Genomic DNA, 18579 nt, shown 5'->3' with positions numbered 1-18579 from the left:
CAGGCTAAAACCATCAGACAGAGGGGAGATTAAAAACAAAAAACAAAACAAACAAACAAACAAACCAAAAAACAAAACCCATGTTTGAAGATCAGGACAGGTGATTTCACACCAACCCCAGGAAGACACCTCCCCCTCCCACCTCCCAGCCCATATCCTAGTCTTTTGGCATGAAATGTGCAAACTGTGACCGGAAATCGATTCAGGCTCAAAGGTAGGCAGCCAGGGAGAGCGCATTTATAAAATCATTGTGGGTGTCTGCTGTGACATGATTCCCCAGCATGGCGCCACGGGCCAGCATATGGCCACATCGAACGGTGTTGAGCTTGTCACTGAAGATAAAATTCAACATTAAGCAGGGACTCAGAACGCATTTCGCTCCTGTTCCATTGTATTAGGCAGTGTTTAGACTGAGATTGGATTTGAGCTGGCTTTCAGCTGGATCCGTTTTCAGTTAAAGTTTGGGCCGTGGTAAAGGCTAGCATATTCGTGCCATTTGCAGGCATTTAGCTCTTGGCTCGCAGAGAGCCAGAAGGAAGTACAGCGGGAGTCTCAGCCAGGCGTGGGCATGGTTGGAGACTCCAAGAGCTTTCTTTCTAGGTCATGGGAAGTCGTTTTGTTCAGGTCCTGGGTAACATGAGAAGCCACATCTGTAAAATCCCACCAACATGGTTGAACACATGAGCTGAACAGAGGGGACACCAATGAACACGCCAAACGGGACTGAGAAAAGCCCATGAGGTCTCAACCCTAAACAAACAATATAGATGACTCAGTAAAGCTGAGAACAGGGGAGACAGTCCTCCCCAGGGAAGGGGACATCAATTGGTTGTCAAGCACTAATGATCATCCCTTAAAACATACATACAAGTAACATTATATAGTCTGAGCAGGTTGTATTTATATGTAATAAATATATAATATATAATGTATAAAAATATACTATAATATATAATATACAATATATAATATGTAACACACATATATACATATACATACACATACATAGGTACATATATCACAATATATATTATATATCTTACATCACATACCATATATCACATACCATATATATCACATACAATATATCATGTATTATATATTACACATTACACTATACATTATATATAGTATAATGTACATTATATACAAATATGTTGTATATTATATATATTTAGGCATTGTCTTTTTTTGTTAATATTGTTTATTAGCACAAATGCAGACATAAGAAGTCTAAACCAATTGATTGAACAATTTCTATTCCACATGTACAGTTAACAGCTTAAGGTATTTCACTACAGGTTTCCACAAATCGTGATTCAACCCTTGAAGTAATTTGCATATAAGATAAAATACATTAACTACATCGTGTCTTGTAGCCAGGTGTCCATTTTACATATACGAGGTACCAAACTCATCTTTGCAAACTTGTTAAATACCATTGTTTCCTTGTAAGAAGGAAAAACAAATTCCAATTTATTTTTTGAACAAGAAAATAGGACTTTACATAGATGACATGTACCTATACAAATTTAAGCTGATCAATGGAACACAAGTATCTACACATGCTTTCTTTTCTTTTGTACTAAAAGTCAGCTAATCTTGCAAAGTTTCAGCTCTCAAAGTTGCTATTACCAGTTTGTCTACTGTAGCAAGATACCTTAAGTTACTACAAAATCCTGGGAAGTAAGACTGAATAATATCTGATATAGAAATAGCCTACTCTTTACCAACTCCCACCCCCACCCTTTCAAAATCATAAGCAGCTCTCTTCTGTGACAGACAAATCATGTAAGAACTGAAAACCCAGTTTATGTAGCATATCTCTGGGTCCACTGTCTGGCCATTCTGTCGTGTTCTGCTCTGTTGGTCATGTACTGAGTGGCAACACTTCCCACCAAAGGGTCAGCTGGATTGCAGTCTATAAGGAGTGAGCAGATAGAAAGGAGGACTTTCGAGATGTTAGTGCTGGGCTCCAGTTGTCTCTCAATATGTCCAAGCAAATAACTCCTTGGCTATTAATATTACAGTGATACATTCTTGTACGAGATGTAACCTTTGGAGGCTTGAAGGGATACTCTGGGGTAAAAGTAACGTCAAGGAAAGAATCCACTTTCACACACTGACCCTGGAGGACCCAGAATGGTTGATCTCCACTCATAGATGTAGATGTTGTCACCCTTGGGACCAGCACTGCAGTTTGGCGGAGGGTCTAAAGTGATGTCTGCCAGCTCTTCTGGATCCTCTTGGTGCTGGTGGAGAGGAGCTTCGAATTTTTGCTCATGCTGACTTTACTCTCCTTCTTCTTGGGGGTGCTGCCTTCTTTCTCGGTCTGCTGGTTGGAGGACAAAGATGGCGAGGAGCTGGTGCTGGCCCTCGAATCCTCATCCGATATAGCGAGCCCAGCACCCCACCCTGTGAACGGCCCCTCTCTTTGTGTCTGGCTGCTCCGTGCCACCGTCGTGGCTGCTGCTGCTGCGGCTGCGACTGGGCCTGGCTACTCGTGTCTCGCTCTCGCTGGGAGAGAAGTGGAAGTGCCTTAGGCATTGTCTTAATCAAGGTTTGAATTCCTGCACAAAACATCATGATCAAGAAGCAAGTTGGGGAGGAAAGGGTTTATTCAGCTTACACTTCCATACTGCTGTTCATCACCAAGGAAGTCAGGACATAAACTCACACAGGGCAGGAACATGGAGGCAGGAGCTGATGCAAAGGCCATGGAGGGGTGCTGCTTACTGGCTTGCTTCCCCTGGCTTGCTCAGCCTGCTTTCTTACAGAATCCAGGACCACCAGCCTAGGGATGGCCTCACTCACAATGGGCTGGGCCCTCCCACCCTTGATCACTAATTGAGAAAATGCCTTACAGCTGAATCTCATGGAGGCATTTCCTCAATGGAGACTCCTTTCTCTGTGATAACTCCAACTTGTGTCAAGTTACACACAAAACTAGACAGTACAGGTATACAATATATATTGTATACTATACATACACACACATATATATATTACATAACATTATATATTTAGGTATATATATTACATATTACACATTATACGCTACATGTTATATATTATATATATTTAGGTATATGTACTACACATATATATTTAGGTATAAATATTATATATCATATATTATATATATTTAGGTATACATATATATGCACAATAACAATCGATGAAGAAAAAGGGCATGAATTTGAAGGAGAGTGGAGAGAGGGTATATGGGAGGGAGGGAAGGGAAGGTACAGATATTATAAGTAAATTACAATAAGAATAAAAATAGATGGTAATTGCATGTGCACCCACATGTGTGTGAGTCTGTGTATGTTTAAATCTGAGGATAATTCAGTTTCAGTGTATGACACCTTCTACCTTTTTGCTTGAGTTAGGGCTTGTCTTCAGCCTGAACTTGGACACACAGGCCAGCCCAGGCAGTCACCAAGTTTCCAGGGATCCTCCTGGTTCCTCCTGATTTGGCTAGGCTGGCTGGCCAGCAAGCTCTAGGCTGTTGTCTGTGTCCACCTCTCCGTCTTTGGTACCTGGATTTATATGCAGACGCATCGAACAGTTTACTACAGAGTGGTCTCCCGTGCCAGAGACTGAGAACAACCTGTTTAAATGCTCATTGGCTGTACACCCCTATGTGCTACTATGGTAGATGGCAGAACTCAAGAACAGTGACCTTCAAACAGAGTATAATTACAGCTTAGTGCACATGTACACACACACCACACACACACAGACACACACACACAGACACAGACACACACACACCACAGAGAGAGAGAGACAGAGACAGAGAGAGACAGAGAGACGGAGACACAGAGACTGACCCAGGAGGGGGTGGATTGATACATAAACAAAGAGACACAGAGAAACAGAGACACAAAGACATCCCCCAGAGACAGAGAGACAGAAAGAGGTTCAAAGCATTCATGAAATACTATTTAATCAAGCATGCATTATGATATCTTCTATTCTCTTCTGTTTCATTTAAAATAAATGTTAGTCTTGACTCATTAGATTGATTTAATGGCCACACAGTGGAGAGCTATTGAAAACCATCAATATAGAAAGCTTGAGGGGTTATATTTTGAGTGGGAGGTTAAAGGTACAGGTTCTAATGTGAGCCCTTAAGGCAAAAATCTTTCCCAGTCAAGATTACCTTCAATTGCACTGGTCTTTGCAAGGTCAGAGGGCACTGATTAACCTATTTTGGTTTCTTTGCATTTGATCGTGACTTTCTCTTCCCCAAGGAACTGGGGCCAAATTCTAGTATGATTGGCATTTAATGGCCCAGCCTAGATTGCTCTCTCTTCCTGATAATTGAATTCAAATATCCATGTGTGTGTGTGTGTGTGTGTGTGTGTGTGTGTGTTGCTAACCTGCTGGATGCGGGGTGCTCTTAACTTATTTCCTATGTAGTTTATGTTTGTAGGGTTCAATCCTATAGAAAAGGGCCTTGGACTGCAGACAATGGGTTTGTGTGTAGTGTGACAACGTCATTCGCTGTCTTTCGAGGGGGGTCTCTGTTCCATAGGAGCTGAGGAAGCACACTGTGATCCATTGCTAACACTGTAGGGAGAGAAACCTGGGGCAGTTACAGCACATTTTCAAAGGTTGGGCTTCTAGGGGTGGGGCATGGAGGGGAAATAGGATTGGAAAGCAATGATTAGTAGGGTTTGTTTGTGCAAACTCAACTTAGCACACATTTTCATCTTTAGCAATAATGCTTGGTTTTCTCCCTACATACAAGAGGAAAAAAGGCAGATCTTCCTTTCTGTAGCTCAGGACGGAGAGCTTGCGATACGCTTGCTGCCCCTTCCTCGTGTCCCGCTTCCAACAATCCTGATGCCGAAATGGTGCATCCCGTGTGTGGCATAGCCTGGCCACCTTTAATCCGCATGGACATTCCATTATTCCTGCAGCCTTAGTTTTCTGAGTCAAACCTGGGAACCCAAAGGGAGTTAAAGACGGACTCTGAAGAAGCAAAAGTAAATACCTGGAAGGTGTGGAGATACAGTGCCGTTGGTAGAGGGATCGTTGAGCTTGCCCGGAGCCCTGGGTTCAGCCACCAGATAACTCAGGCATGGTGGCAGGCACCTATACCAGCAACACTTAGGAGGTGGAAGTGGGTGGATGAGAAGTTCAAAGTCACCCACATCCTCACCTCATAGTGGGTTTGATCTAGCCTGGGCTATCTGAGACACTGCCTCAAAAATTATCGTGAGTGACAGTTCAAGATATGAGAAAGTCTGTGTGTGAATATCATAAAGCAAAAGTTAATAACTGTGTGTGTGTGTGGGGGGGGAGGGGGGCGAGGCTACCCGGCAGTGGGAGATGTGAACGATAAGAAGAGAGAAAACTGGGAATATAGGGAAAAGTTCAAGTACATCAGCCCCTGATATGGAAGCACCCAGAACCTCTATGACAGGGTGTGGCTGCCCAGGGCTCTCAAACTCACTCTAGGCAACCATTCTTTTCTTGTCGTTGACGATTGGACCCGGAGGATCACATGAGCCCTGACTTAGCCAATCAGAGCCTTTGCTTCTTGAGAATGTGCGCAGAGAGAACCAGACATCAGCTGCATTTAGTGCTCAAGTTTTTTTTTGTTTTTTGTTTTTTGTTTTTGTTTTTGTTCTTTAAAGATGTATTTGTTTTATTTGTGTATGTGTATGTCTATGTGTGTGTATGTGTTGTAGGGATTTTAACAGCTGTGAGCAGACACCATGACCAAGGCAAGTCTTATAAAAGACAACATTTAATTGGGGCAGGCTTACAGGTTCAGAGATTCAGTCTAGTATCATCAAGATGGGAACATGGCAGCATCCAGACAGGCGTGGTACAGGCAGAGCTGAGAGTTCTACATCTTCATCTGAAGGTTGCTAGTGGAAGACTTAATTCCAGGCAGCTAGGACTTAAAGCCCACACACACAGTGACACACCTACTCCAACAAGGCCACGCCTACTCCAACAAGGCCACACCTCCTCTGACAAAGGCCACGCCCACTCCAACAAGGCCACACCTCTAATAGTGCCCCTCCCTGGGCTGAGCATATACAAACCATCACAATATTCATGCTTGACTGTATTTATGTGTACTACGCACATGCAGATACCCACAAAAGCCAAAAGGAGAGCATCAGATCCCTAGGAACTGAAGCTACAGATACTTGTGAGCCTCCTTGTGGGTGCTGGGAATAGACTCATGGTCTGTAATGAGAATAGCAAGGGTATTAACCACTGAGCCATCTCTTCAGTCTCCGTAAAAATGTTGACAGTGGCAGATGAAGATGATTTGAACATTGATTTGAACAGTGATTTAAGGAGAAGAAAGAAGCCAAGCAGATGGAGCTGTGTGAGCTAAGGGCATTTGGTATTACGGCTTGGCAAGAAGTGTAATCCCTGAAAGGGTCCTGTGCTGAAGGCTTGCTCCTCAGCTGGTTCCAAGAGCTGAGAACTCATTGCCTCAGGAGGACTCTAATAGATGGGTTCATAATTTGACAGTATTGAGAAGTGGCAGAAATTATGAGGTAGGGTCTATTAGAAGGAATGCATCCCTAAATGATGGGTCTTGTCCTTTATCTTTTCCTGACTCTGCTCCCTGGATGCCCTGAGGTGAGGAGCTTTCCCCTACTGTCCCCTTATACCATGGTGTCTATCTCCTGATCACACATAAGATCAGAAGCCACAGTACAAAAGTCAGTGGACCGAAGCTTCATACCAGGAGCCCAAACCAGTCCTTCCCTGCCTTGTGCTGTCTCCCTGGGCATTTTGTCACAGCAACAGAAAATGCTGACTGATTTACTGATGTCTGAAAACCTTCCTGATAGTAACAAATGGGGGCGAGCAAGGTATGGTACCGGCATTTAGTATGTAGAGGACGGGATGCTGTTAAACCCACCCCCCTCCCCGGCCCCATGCACAGAGCAGCTCTCACTACAAAGGAATGTCTGTTCAAAAGTTAACAGTGGCCAGCTGAGAGGGGTGGAGGGGTTACAGTTTGGTGTGGTAGCAAGAGGGAGAGGTGAGAGGGGAGAGAGAGAGAGAGAGACAGAGACAGAGACAGAGAGAGACAGAGAGACAGAGACATAGAGACAGAGAGATACAGACAGAGAATAGAGAGACAGAGACATACAGAGAGAGACACAGAGAGAAAGTGAGAGAACGAAAGAGACAGAGATACAGAGAGAGACAGAGACACACAGAGAGAGAGAGAAAGGGAAAGAGAGAGACAGAGACAGACAGAGAAACAAAGACAGAAAGAGCAAAAGAAAGAGATAGAGACAGAGACAGAGAGACAGAGACAGACAAAGACAGGAGAGGGAGAGACAGAGACATACTACAGTGACACAGAGAGAAAGAGAGAGACAGAGAGAGACAGAGACAAAGAGAGAAAGAGAGAGAGGGAAAGGGAGAGGGAAAGGGAGAGGGAGAGGGAGAGGGAGGGGGATGGGGGAGGGGGAGAGGGAGAGGGAGTCAGGCTGGCAGGCAGACACAGGGACAGGCAAGAGCAGCCAGGTGACACCTAACATAGGAGCATGGGAAGGATCTGAGAGAGATGCTGCAGAAGTAGAAAGGCTGTGCCTAATAAGAGCTTGGATCCAGGCAGAAGGGAGGAATGAGACAGGAGGAGGGAGGTGAGATGTCTGCTGTGGGCCGTGTTTAGTGAGCCAGGAAATGCATAGACACAGTGCAATGTGTCCTTAAACATGGACTTTGAAGTCAGATTCTCCTGAATGGGGATGAAGGTCTCCAGAAGTGACCCTTTTCTATTTCATACACATACACTCACATGCACGCATGTGCGCACGTGCACTCAAACATGCACGAACATATGCACATAAACATATGCATGCAGGCATGCAAGGACACATGCACATATGTATTCACACAGGCTAGCTGGCAGGTAGGCACACACGCACACACACATACACACACACACACACACACACATGCACACATACCCACTCATACACATACACCTGCACACACACATACACACTCGCATACACACACTTGCACACACATACACACACACATACACACACTCACATACACAGACATGCTGCACTCATGTGCTTTTATATAAGTGTGGGTATGCATGTGTGTAGTAACCTTAGGCCACTATTTAATGATTTCTAATTAATATTATCATTACGTGCTGTGTGTGTGTGTGCGCGCACGCGTGTGTATATTTGCATCACCAATCATGTGGCGGTCAGGAGACTTTGTGTGGTTGGTTCTCTCCTTTCAGCTCTTCCTGGGATCAAAAGGATGCCAGCTTTGCACACCAAACACTCTATAGCTTGCTGGCCTTGGACCACTTCTGCATATTGTTTTGGTCGTGTTGAGATCAAACGTGGGACCTCTACCACGATGCTGTGCCCCAGCCAGGGTCTCTTTCCCCTACCACTGGGCACTTACATCCTTACAACCCCATCCTTGACACCCATTATGCTTTCTGCCACATGGTAACATTAACACTCACTTAGTGCACTGAATGCCCATAAAAATTTGGGGGGATCTTTTTCTGTTATTGCCGACGGAGCAGGAAGAGTGACTGTAGTTTTGGCTTTTTGAACCATTGTCTTTGTAGGGGGGAAAAAACTACAAGCTAGCATTGCTGGGTCAAAGTTTAAACACATTTAAAATTTTGATTAGTTCTCCTAAATTGCCAAATGGCCAGAATTTTAGGAAAGTGTAATGAGCTTTGTTTGGGGTCAGGTAAAGTCAAGATGGCAGAGGACAAAGGTCACTATTGATGTCCCCTAATCAATTAGTAGCAAAGGGAATTCTGAAGGGAGGTGACAGCTGGAGATATGCCCAAGTCCGAGGTATGGAAATGCCTGCCATGTCTTGACTATGCTTCACACACAAATAAGAATCCGCCGGACACATTCACCGGAGAAGGTCTTGATGTGTCACGGAAGGGGTACACACCGCACTCAAAAACACAATCCCTTCTCGAATTCGCTAAGGGTCTGTTTGCCAGCTGTGATAAATATTAATTCCATGTTCAAATAGCTTTTCTCAATTTCTTGAATCCCGGAGCACTTTTGGAGGCTGGCTTAGCCTCTTCAGATCTTTGGAGAGCATTTACGAGGGTCAGCGTGGCAGAAGCCTGCTAGGAACCCACTTCGGATTGAAGGAGCTGGGGGGTTAACCCTCATAGAGAGAGGGGAGGGGAGGAGCCAACCGAACCATGGGTTAAAGAGCAAGAAAGGCTTTAAAAAAATCTGTGTATGTATGTGCGTACACTGTGCACACATGTGCGGGTCAGAGGACAAACCTGGGGAGTGGTCTTGTCTTTCCGTCTTGTTTGTGACAGAGTCAGAGTGTCTCGTTGTTTGCTGCCCTGTAACCAGGGTGGGCTGGCCTGTGAGCTTCTGCGGGTCCCTGTCTCATCTTGCCACAGTGACACTGGGACTACTGATGTGTGTTATAGAACTTGGTTTTCCATGGGTTCTGGGGATTTGAACTCAGGTCTGTGCAGCTTTACCTCTGGGCCATCTCTCCAGTCCTAGAAAGGATTTATTATTCAGTACTATAGTTAGACATGGAAAGCCCCCCTAAGGCTTCTTTGTCAAAGGTATAGTCCCTAGCTGCTATTGAGAAACTCTGGAAACATTAGGGCTGTATGGCCTCACTGCAGGAGATAGGTGACTCTGTGTGTGTGTGTGCGTGTGTGTGTGTGTGTGTGTGTGTGTGTGTGTGTGTGTGTGTTCTTCTGAAGGTTGTACCAGGGCTCCAGCCACCCCTTTCCCTGCTTCTAGGCCACTGTAAAGTGAGCATTTCTGCTCTTCTTATCATGTTGCCTTATGTCTCTACAGGTCCAAGGTGATGGAACCAAGGGACCATAGTTATTTTGCCTCAAGTGCTTTGTCTCAGCAATAGAACACACACAACACACACACACACACACACACACACACACACACACACACACACACACACACACACACAATTAGATTTTGGGCTGGGAAACTGAATGGATAAAGAAATGAGACTTTGGTTCCAACTGAGGAATCTGAGGGACTGAGAAGCAATCTGATCGGGCTTTTAACTGAGGATGGCTCAGGACTTCCGGTCCTCCTGCCTCTACCTCCCAAGTGCTGGGATTACAGGCACCAGTTACCCTTCCTGGTTTCTGTGGTGCTGGGTTTTGAACCTGAGGCTTACTGCATGCTGGCAGCCACATCCCCAGCCTCATCTTAGGGCCCTTTAATACATCTTACCTGGAGGGAGAAAGACTACAACAAGTGATGGGCCTACTAAGATGCAATTGGTAAAGAAACAAATGGAACATTTGGCTACTTCCGTGGCTCAGAAAGTGTGTTTTGCTTGTATTCACACTTGCCTGTTGTAGCCTGTCTCCTCCATGGGGTCAATGGTGATATTCAATAATGCTGTTCGGATCCAACCCAAGAGTGCCACACCTGACTGCGCATGCCAGCAGACACACCCAATCGAAGCACCAAAGCTGAGAATCAGCATCAGACTGGCCCTGAATATCAGGGCAACCTTTATCCCCTTTCATGCAATGTGTTCATTATCTTTACATAGTTAATCCACTCTCTCCTTCTCTCTTTTTTTTTGTTTTTCAAGTTGGGGGAGGGGGAGATAGGATCTCAGGTAGCTCAGGCTGGTCTTTAACTCACTATGCAACCCAGGATGACCTTGAACGTCTGATCTTCCCATCTCTGCCTCCCATTGCTGTAGTTAAAGGTGCAGGGAACCGAGTCCAGCTGTGTGTTGCTGGGGCTTGAGTCTGAGGCTTGCTGTAGGCTAGGCAAGTTCTGCTCTTTCCCGCTATGTGTACTTCACGACAGCTTCAACTTCATATTCTGAAGTTTTTGTGATTTCTGTTTCCACTCGAAATAAATAGTCAGTGTCCTTCCCGTTCCAGAGCCCCCCTCCCCACACCGCCCCCATCCTGTTACTTTACCTTTCTAGGCCTTCTCAGAATTAGCATTGCTTCACCGAACCGTGAATTATCTAACTCATATGTCATCAGCTGTCCTGTAAACTCCGGGAGAGCAGACAGCACGCCCATCCTGCTGATCATGGTACCCCCAGTGGCTCACAGTGCCAGCCAAATACTCAAAGGCAGCATTTGATGACTGCACTGGCTGGTTTTGTGTGTCAGCTTGGCACAAGCTGGAGTTATAATAGAGAAAGGAGCTTCAGTTGGGGGAGTGCCTCCATGAGATCCAGCTGTGGGGTATTTTTTCAGTTGGTGATCAAGAGGGTTGGGCCCATTGTGGGTGGTGCCATCCCTAGGCTGGTAGTCTTGGGTTCCATAAGAGAGCAAGCTGAGGAAACCAGGGGAAGCAAGCCAGTAAGAAACATTCCTCCATGGCCTCTACATCAGCTCCTGCTTCCTGACCTGCTTGAGTTCCAGTCCTGACTTTCTTTGGTGATAACAGCAGTGTGGAAGTGTAAGCTGAATAAACCCTTTCCTCCCCACCTTGCTTCTTGGTCATGATGTTTGTACAGGAATAGGAACCCTGACTTAGACAATGACTGTGGTGATTTGAATATGCTTGGCCCAGGAAGTAGCACTATTAGGAGGTGTGGCCTTGTTGGAGTAGGTGTGGCTTTGTTGGAGTAGGTGTGGCCTTGATGGAGTAGGTGTGACCTTGTTGAAGTGGGTGTGGCCTTGTTGGAGGAAGTGTGTCACTGTGGATATGGGCTTTAAGAACCTTGTTCTAGCTGCCCGGAAGCCAGTCTTCTCCAAGCTGCCTTTGGAACAAGAGGTGGAACTCTCAGCTCCTCCAGCTCCATGCTAGACTGGATGCTGTCATGGTCCCACCTTAATGATAATGGACTGAATCTCTGAACCTGTTATCCAGACCCAATTAAATGTTGCCCTTATAAGAGTTGCCTTGACCATGGTGTCTGTTCAGAGCAGTAAACCCCTAAGATAATGACAGAAGATTGAATGAACACAAGATACAGTAGTACTGCATATATGTCTATGCCACAGAGCCTTAAACAGGGCCTATCACATACTAGATGTTCAATAAACATTTAATTAATCGCTTACGGTGGTAAGTTTTGTGTGTCTATCTGACTCAGCCACAGGATGTCCAAACAGCTTATTCAGCGTTATTTCCAAGTATAGCTAGAGAGACATTTCTGGAACAGACCATCAGTTGACTATTGATATTTCCTCCCTCACTGATTCTGAACTTGTCCATGAAGTTTTCACGGCTAATGGAGATGCATGAGCCATGCATTCCTACTGGTTTTCTTGTGTGTTTCTACCATTTTTTGTGCCATGCCTTGGGAGGTCATTGAGTTGAGAACAGGAACAACTTGTCTCCATGAACATTAACCCTGTAGGACCCAGATAATCTCAGGAGAACACAAACACACACTTTTGTAAGCCATTCAGTGTTTGGGGTTGTTTGTCACACATCAGAAACTGACTTGTTCAAGGGAATTTTGAATCTGGTAAGACTGATACGCCTGCCTTCTACGGTGCTTCCAGAGAGTGAAGCAGTTAGCTTGATGCATACAGAGTGAATGCTTTGCAAACGGTTGTTCCGTTAACACCACAGGGTGGTGAGATATCCAGATACCTGTTTGAGAGTTGTGTAGATACGTGGGTTTTGATCCTCAGGCTTGGGGGCTCAGCAATTGCTACTGAACTTCTGAGCACCGAGGTAAGCGTGGTTGGTCCAGGAGGATGCAAATCGGAGAGTGAGCAGGTCAGAGATAATTGATGGGCACTCTTCCTTGAAAGGAGATCTGGCACCATGGCAACCATAAGCACATTCGGTTTTGTGACTATGGATTATAATTACCAAGTTATTAGCCAGAGGGTTGTGCGAGAGATTGATGGCTCCTGCTCCGTGTAATGTGTCCTTTAAATGCTAAATAATAAGTTAAATGTAAGGAATAAATATGTTCCGTGGCTTATTTATGGGGCAATTACAGGATATTTTCAGCCTATTAACTAGGGCGTCTGTAGAAGCTCAGGACAGGGAGGAGAAAGAAGCCCCGAGGAAGAGGCTAGGAGAGAGACTTGCATTCTTGGTCACGTGCGGCTGGTGCCCTTGAATGGGTCAGGTCACTGCTCTGAACTCCACTGTCAGCATGTGGAGAATCAGAGGTGGGGGAATGGAATCCGTAGCTCATTGAGTACCTGTGAAGAGTCGGCACTGTGATTATTATATGTGTGGTGTAGCGCAGTGCTCAGAGCATAGCCCCTATAATGAGCAGTCAAGAATCTTAACTCAGCCGATCATCATATTGGATATAGGGGGTCTCCATCTATCTAGTGAGAGACCCCCTACATGATGCATTCAGTCAATAAATGATTGGTGTAATTTTCAGTGGATTATCAATGAATTTACCTTCAGCTGGGAACTAGATACTGTGAGAGCAGTATCTACTCTTAACCACTAAGCCATCTCTCCTGGCCCAGAAAGAGTCCCTAAGTGTCAATTTATCCCTAAAAACAACCTTGAACTTGGGTAAGGACCGACAAGAATAAAGATGAAGCTGGAAGTCACTTATCACACTCTCCCACCAACAAAGAAATACCATTGAGATTGTGTGTGCACACTTATGCGTGTGGGGTGTGGTCTATGTGTATGCATGTGCATGTGTGTGCACACTCCTGTGGAGGCCAGAGGTCAATGTTGGAGGTCTTTCTCATTTACTCTGTACTTTTTATTTTAGTTATAAATATGTATGGTTTTTTGTCAATTATATCTATTAAAACTGGGAGAATTTTCTTTTAATTTAGTAAAATCCTCCCCCCCCCAACTAACTCTTAATAAAAACACATCTGTCATAGTCGTTTTCTTTTTTCATGGTGGGTGAATTGATTCAATTTTCTATGTTTTAAAGTAGCTAAGCCGGGCAGTGGTGGGGCATGCCTTTAATCCCAGCACTTGGGAGGCAGAGGCAGGCAGATTTCTGAGTTCGAGGCCAGCCTGGTCTACAGAGTGACTTCCAGGACAGCCAGAACAACACAGAGAAGCCCTGTCTGGGGGTGGAGGGTGGGGAACAGCAAGAGTCATCTTAATAAACAAACAAACAAACAAATAAATATTAATATAACTGATTGTGAAAGTATAAAATCTATCTTATTTTTTTGAGGCAGGGTCTTTCACTGGCCCTGGAACTAGCTGGCCAGTAAGTCCCTGGGATCCTCCTGTCTCTGCCCCCCTAGTGCTGGCGTTGGGGGTGCACGTTGCTGAGCCCTGCTTATTTACTGGGGTCTGGGAATCAAACCTACTCCCTCCTGCGTGCGTGCGTGCGTGCGTGCGTGTGTGTGTGTGTGTGTGTGTGTGTGTGTGTGTGTGTGTGTGTGTGAAGCACCTTGCCCTAGGAGCCAGCACAGCAGCCCTCCCGTTCTTATTTCTTATTCGACTCCTTCTCTGTTTTTTTTTTTTTTTTTTTTTTTTTTTTTTTTTTTTTTTTTTTTTTGACCCAGGATTAAATCGTTTAAATCCAAAATTGGTATCATCCTGTCCGCGCTGACCGCCACCTGCTTCGGAGACATCACTCAATGTCCTCCCCAACAGTTGCTTCTGAAGGTCTTGAGGGCTGCGGAGTGCCGTTCCTCCTTCGGAAGGAGGAAATAACTCAGGAGGAGTTATTTCAGGGGTGCCCGCTTAGCGCATTTACCTAAATTACACCTTCAGACTTTCTGAAGTCTGCATTTCAAATTGGTCTTAAATGGGCAGGGGCCAGGCTTTAAGATTCCCTCCATTCCTCCTCCCCCAACCCCATGGCCCTCAAGCTCTCTGTCAAGTAGTTAATGGTCCTACAGGGCACTTATGCAGTCAGGGAGTTTTCAGGGTAAAGGGGCTCCGTGGTGAGCCATTTTGTAAAAGGGGGAAAAATGTCATTCAAATAACCGCCCTTTAATTTTTCATCAAGGCTGTTTCTTTTTCCCCTCCCTAAACCGATTTTTTTTTTTTAAACATCCATCCACAGGTAAAAGTTTCACTACCAGGCTTCTGGAAACACCTTCTTTGGTTTCCTTGGAACAACACCATCTGCCCCTCCCCCACAGCCCCGCGTCTCCTGTGTCCATGACTGGGTGTATTGAGGACTGTGGACACTATTTCGGTCCATGTAAGTGATTTGTAACTTAATCGTGAGAAGAGTAGGTTACAGGGATGAGGCGGTGTGGCCCAGACAGTAAAGGGCTTGCCTTGTGGGTGTGAGGACCCGAGTTTGAGCCCCAGCACCTATTTAAAAAGGCAAGCACACATCAGCATGCACATATAGCATAAGCCCTGGAGGAGGGGCAGAGAGAGTAGGATCCCCCCCGGGGTTCACTGGCCACAGGTTGGCAGTAAGAACCTTTACTTGCCGAGCCATGTCAAGGTTCCCAGAACTGAATATTGTAATTGGCTTGAACCTGGGCCCCTTGTTCTGATCCCGGGCTGCGGCACCGTCTCTTAACACACTGGCCGAGTGTGGATAAAAGTTTTGCCTACAGATAAGATGGCAAAACGTACAGACATCCTACAGCTAGCCTAGGACCTTGTTGCTCCTGAGGGACATGACCCTGAGCAGGAAAGAGAAGGAGGAAGGAAAAGAGAGAAGCCAATGCCTGACCTACCCGTCCTTGGGGGTTGAAAGTGAGGTGGCGGGGAGTCCATGACACAGACCCCCGGAGCAGCAATCTGAACATTGCTGTAAACGCCTTTAATACCCTCCACTCTCACCCCATTGGTCCCAAGAAAGCATCTCTTCTAAACAGCACTTCCTGATTGGCTGGCATCCTCTGTGCCAGAAATCCTTGGTCTCTCAGGCAGTCCTCAATCAGATCCTTCAGCAGGAGGTGCTTTTGCGGCTGCGCGGGCCCCCTGCGTTTACATAGAGGTAAACGTGGCTCCATGGTTCCTCCTACATTGTACGGTGTCTCGGGCCAGTGTCCAGGCTGTTCTTCAACCCTTCATGCAGGTGATTCTTCTTCACCAGACTCCCTCATAGCTCAGCTCTCAGAGGAGCTGCTGTGCAGCGAGAGGATGGCCCAGGGTGTGATGGCTGCTGGCCACTTGGCATGATGACAGACAGCTCTGGTCACGTTGCTCACTCACTCCCCATTTCCTTTAAGGCGATGGTCATGGTCCAGTCTCCAGTTAGGAAGCTGCTGATACTCCATCTCGTCTTCAGAAATCTGTTCACATTTCTTGAAAACGAGCCTCTATTGCTCCTTTTAAACCACAAAAAATACTTTGTCAAAAGGAAAAACACAGAGAGCACCAGGTAGGTATGTGTTCTAACAGCTAGGGTGGCAAACATTCACACTGTTTTCATACTGGGCCCATGCTAGCCGGGAGGGAGGGAGGGAGGGAGGGAGGGAGGGAGGGAGAGAGAGAGAGAGAGAGAGAGAGAGAGAGAGAGAGAGAGAGAGAGAGAGAGAGAGAGACTCTCTGACTGTCCTGGAACTCACTAAGTAGACTGGGCTGGCCTTGAACTCACAGAGGTCTGCCTGCCTCTGCCTCCTGAGTGCTGGGATTAAAGGTGTGTGCCACCATGCTGGCTGAAAGTTTACATCTTAAACTCAACACTCTGGACTTTGCTTCTTTCCATGAACAGTATACTCTAGGCGTTTCCTTGTTCACAGTATATCATCATGGCTGTTTTCCTGCTCCTTAAATGCTTTTAGGAAAGGTGAGTTCTAATGACCTCATTGTGTTCCAATATATTCATGCAGCACAGTTACCCAGTGCCTATGAGAAGATACACAGATATTTTCAACATTGCCTATATTAAAAACAGTTTTGAAACAATTATTTCTGTGCATAAATACAACGGTATCAATTTGTCTTTGATGCAGCATTAAAGTTTCTAATAAACTGCCAATTTGCTTGAGGGCTTTTGTTTTAAATGTGTATTTTATTGTTAAAGTTCCTATATATTCTTAAAAATATTCTAAGGTTAGGAGGGGTTATTAAATAATAGAAAGGATTCCAACCAGTTAGGTGATCATTTCTGATACTATTCTTTATATCATGTCTTCCAGGCCTTTTCCTATGCAAGCACCTGAATATGTGTGTGTGCGCGCGCACGTGTGCGCGTGTGTTGATTTCTTTCCCAGTTCTCCTTTCTTTCCTCCCCCCTCCCTTATTTTCCGTTCCCTTTTCTCTCCCATATGTTTTTTTTCCGAGGGTCGTTTATGCCCAGGTTTTGGGTGACTATTTCTGGGAACTCTTCAGTAGCCAGTACCATGTACGTAGGAAACTCACATTGACGCCACCCATTAAGCCAGGGCAGCAGTGTCTCCTTTCCCCATTGATGGGAAATTTGGGTCCGGAAGACGGTAGCACATCGAGCCTTCAGACTATGCTGCAACATCCCACAATGCACTTGCAAGAGCTGACACCGCAAAGCCATCATTTCCATCAGCTGACGGAAAGACAGTGGTGTGAGCTGATTTTCTTTATTGAGGTAAAGCTGTGTAAGAGAAGAATCACCTTTTTGGTCACGTAGAGTTGAATCCGTTCACAACACCCTGGCGCCACCATCGCCATCTTGAATGAAAACATCTTCATCAGTCATAGAATCCATTCACTGTGCAAGCAGTCGCTCCCGCACCCACCCCCTCCAACCCCCACATCCCCTCCCACGCTCATCCCTCTCTCCCAATCCTCTCTGACAGCATCCCCTGAAGATTACTTATCTACTCTATCTGCCTGTGGGCTTGCTTGTTCTCCACATTTTGGGCACAGAGACTTTGGCCGTCATTAGCTTCTTTCTCTTAGTGGAAAACATTCATGTTCATCGCGTAGCATGTAGAAATGCTTCATTCATGTAGAAATGCTTCATTCTTCTTTTTACGATTTATTTATTTATTTATTTATTTATTTATTTATTTATTTATTTATTTATTTAATGTATGTGAGTGCACTGCCACTCTCTCCAGACACCCCAGAAGAGGGCATCCGATCGCATAGCAGCACCATGTGGTTGCTGGGAATTGAACTCAGGACCTCTATAAGAGCAGTCAGTGCTCTTAACCACTGAGCCATCTCTCCAGCTCCATTTTCTTTTCTTTTCTCTTCTTTTCTCTTCTTTTCTCTTCTTTTCTTTTCTTTTCTTTTCTTTTCTTTTCTTTTCTTTTCTTTTCTTTTCTTTCCTTTTCTTTTCTTTCTTTCTTTTTTTAATTTTAAAACAGCTGAACCATATTCTGTTTGTGCTGACTAATTTTGTGTCGAGTCGACACAGGCTAGAGTCATCTAAGATTAGGGAACCTCAATAAGAAAATGCCTTCATAGGAACAATCGGTAGGCAAGCCAGTAGGGCATTTTCTTAGTGATTGATGGGGGATGGCCCCGCGCCCCGCCCATTGTGGGCGGAGCCATCCTGGGCAGGCAGTCCAGGGTTCTCAAAGAAAGCAGGCTGAGCGAGCCATGGGAGCAAGCCAGTAAGCAGTACCCCTCCATGGCATCTGCTCTAAGATATCACTGTTAGAAATAGAAACTAGATTACGATACACCAAATATTTCTTACCAATCCATCAGTGGTAGGCTGTACTCTCCCAACTTTCTGGCCGTTGCGAATAATCGTAATAAAATTGTTTGAACACTTGTTTTTAAC

General features: G+C 45.4%; 1 pseudogene; it reads right to left on the bottom strand.

The window, feature by feature from the left end:
* Positions 1 to 1613: 1613 nt before the first annotated feature.
* Gm7478 lies at positions 1614 to 17513 on the bottom strand (annotated as a pseudogene).
* Between the last annotated feature and the right edge of the window lie 1066 nt (positions 17514 to 18579).

This window comes from Mus musculus, chromosome 5, assembly GCF_000001635.26.
Source record: "Mus musculus strain C57BL/6J chromosome 5, GRCm38.p6 C57BL/6J".
Taxonomy (NCBI): Eukaryota; Metazoa; Chordata; class Mammalia; order Rodentia; family Muridae; genus Mus; species Mus musculus.
Note: the sequence above shows the minus strand (reverse complement) of the source record. Positions and strands in the feature narration are given on the sequence as shown.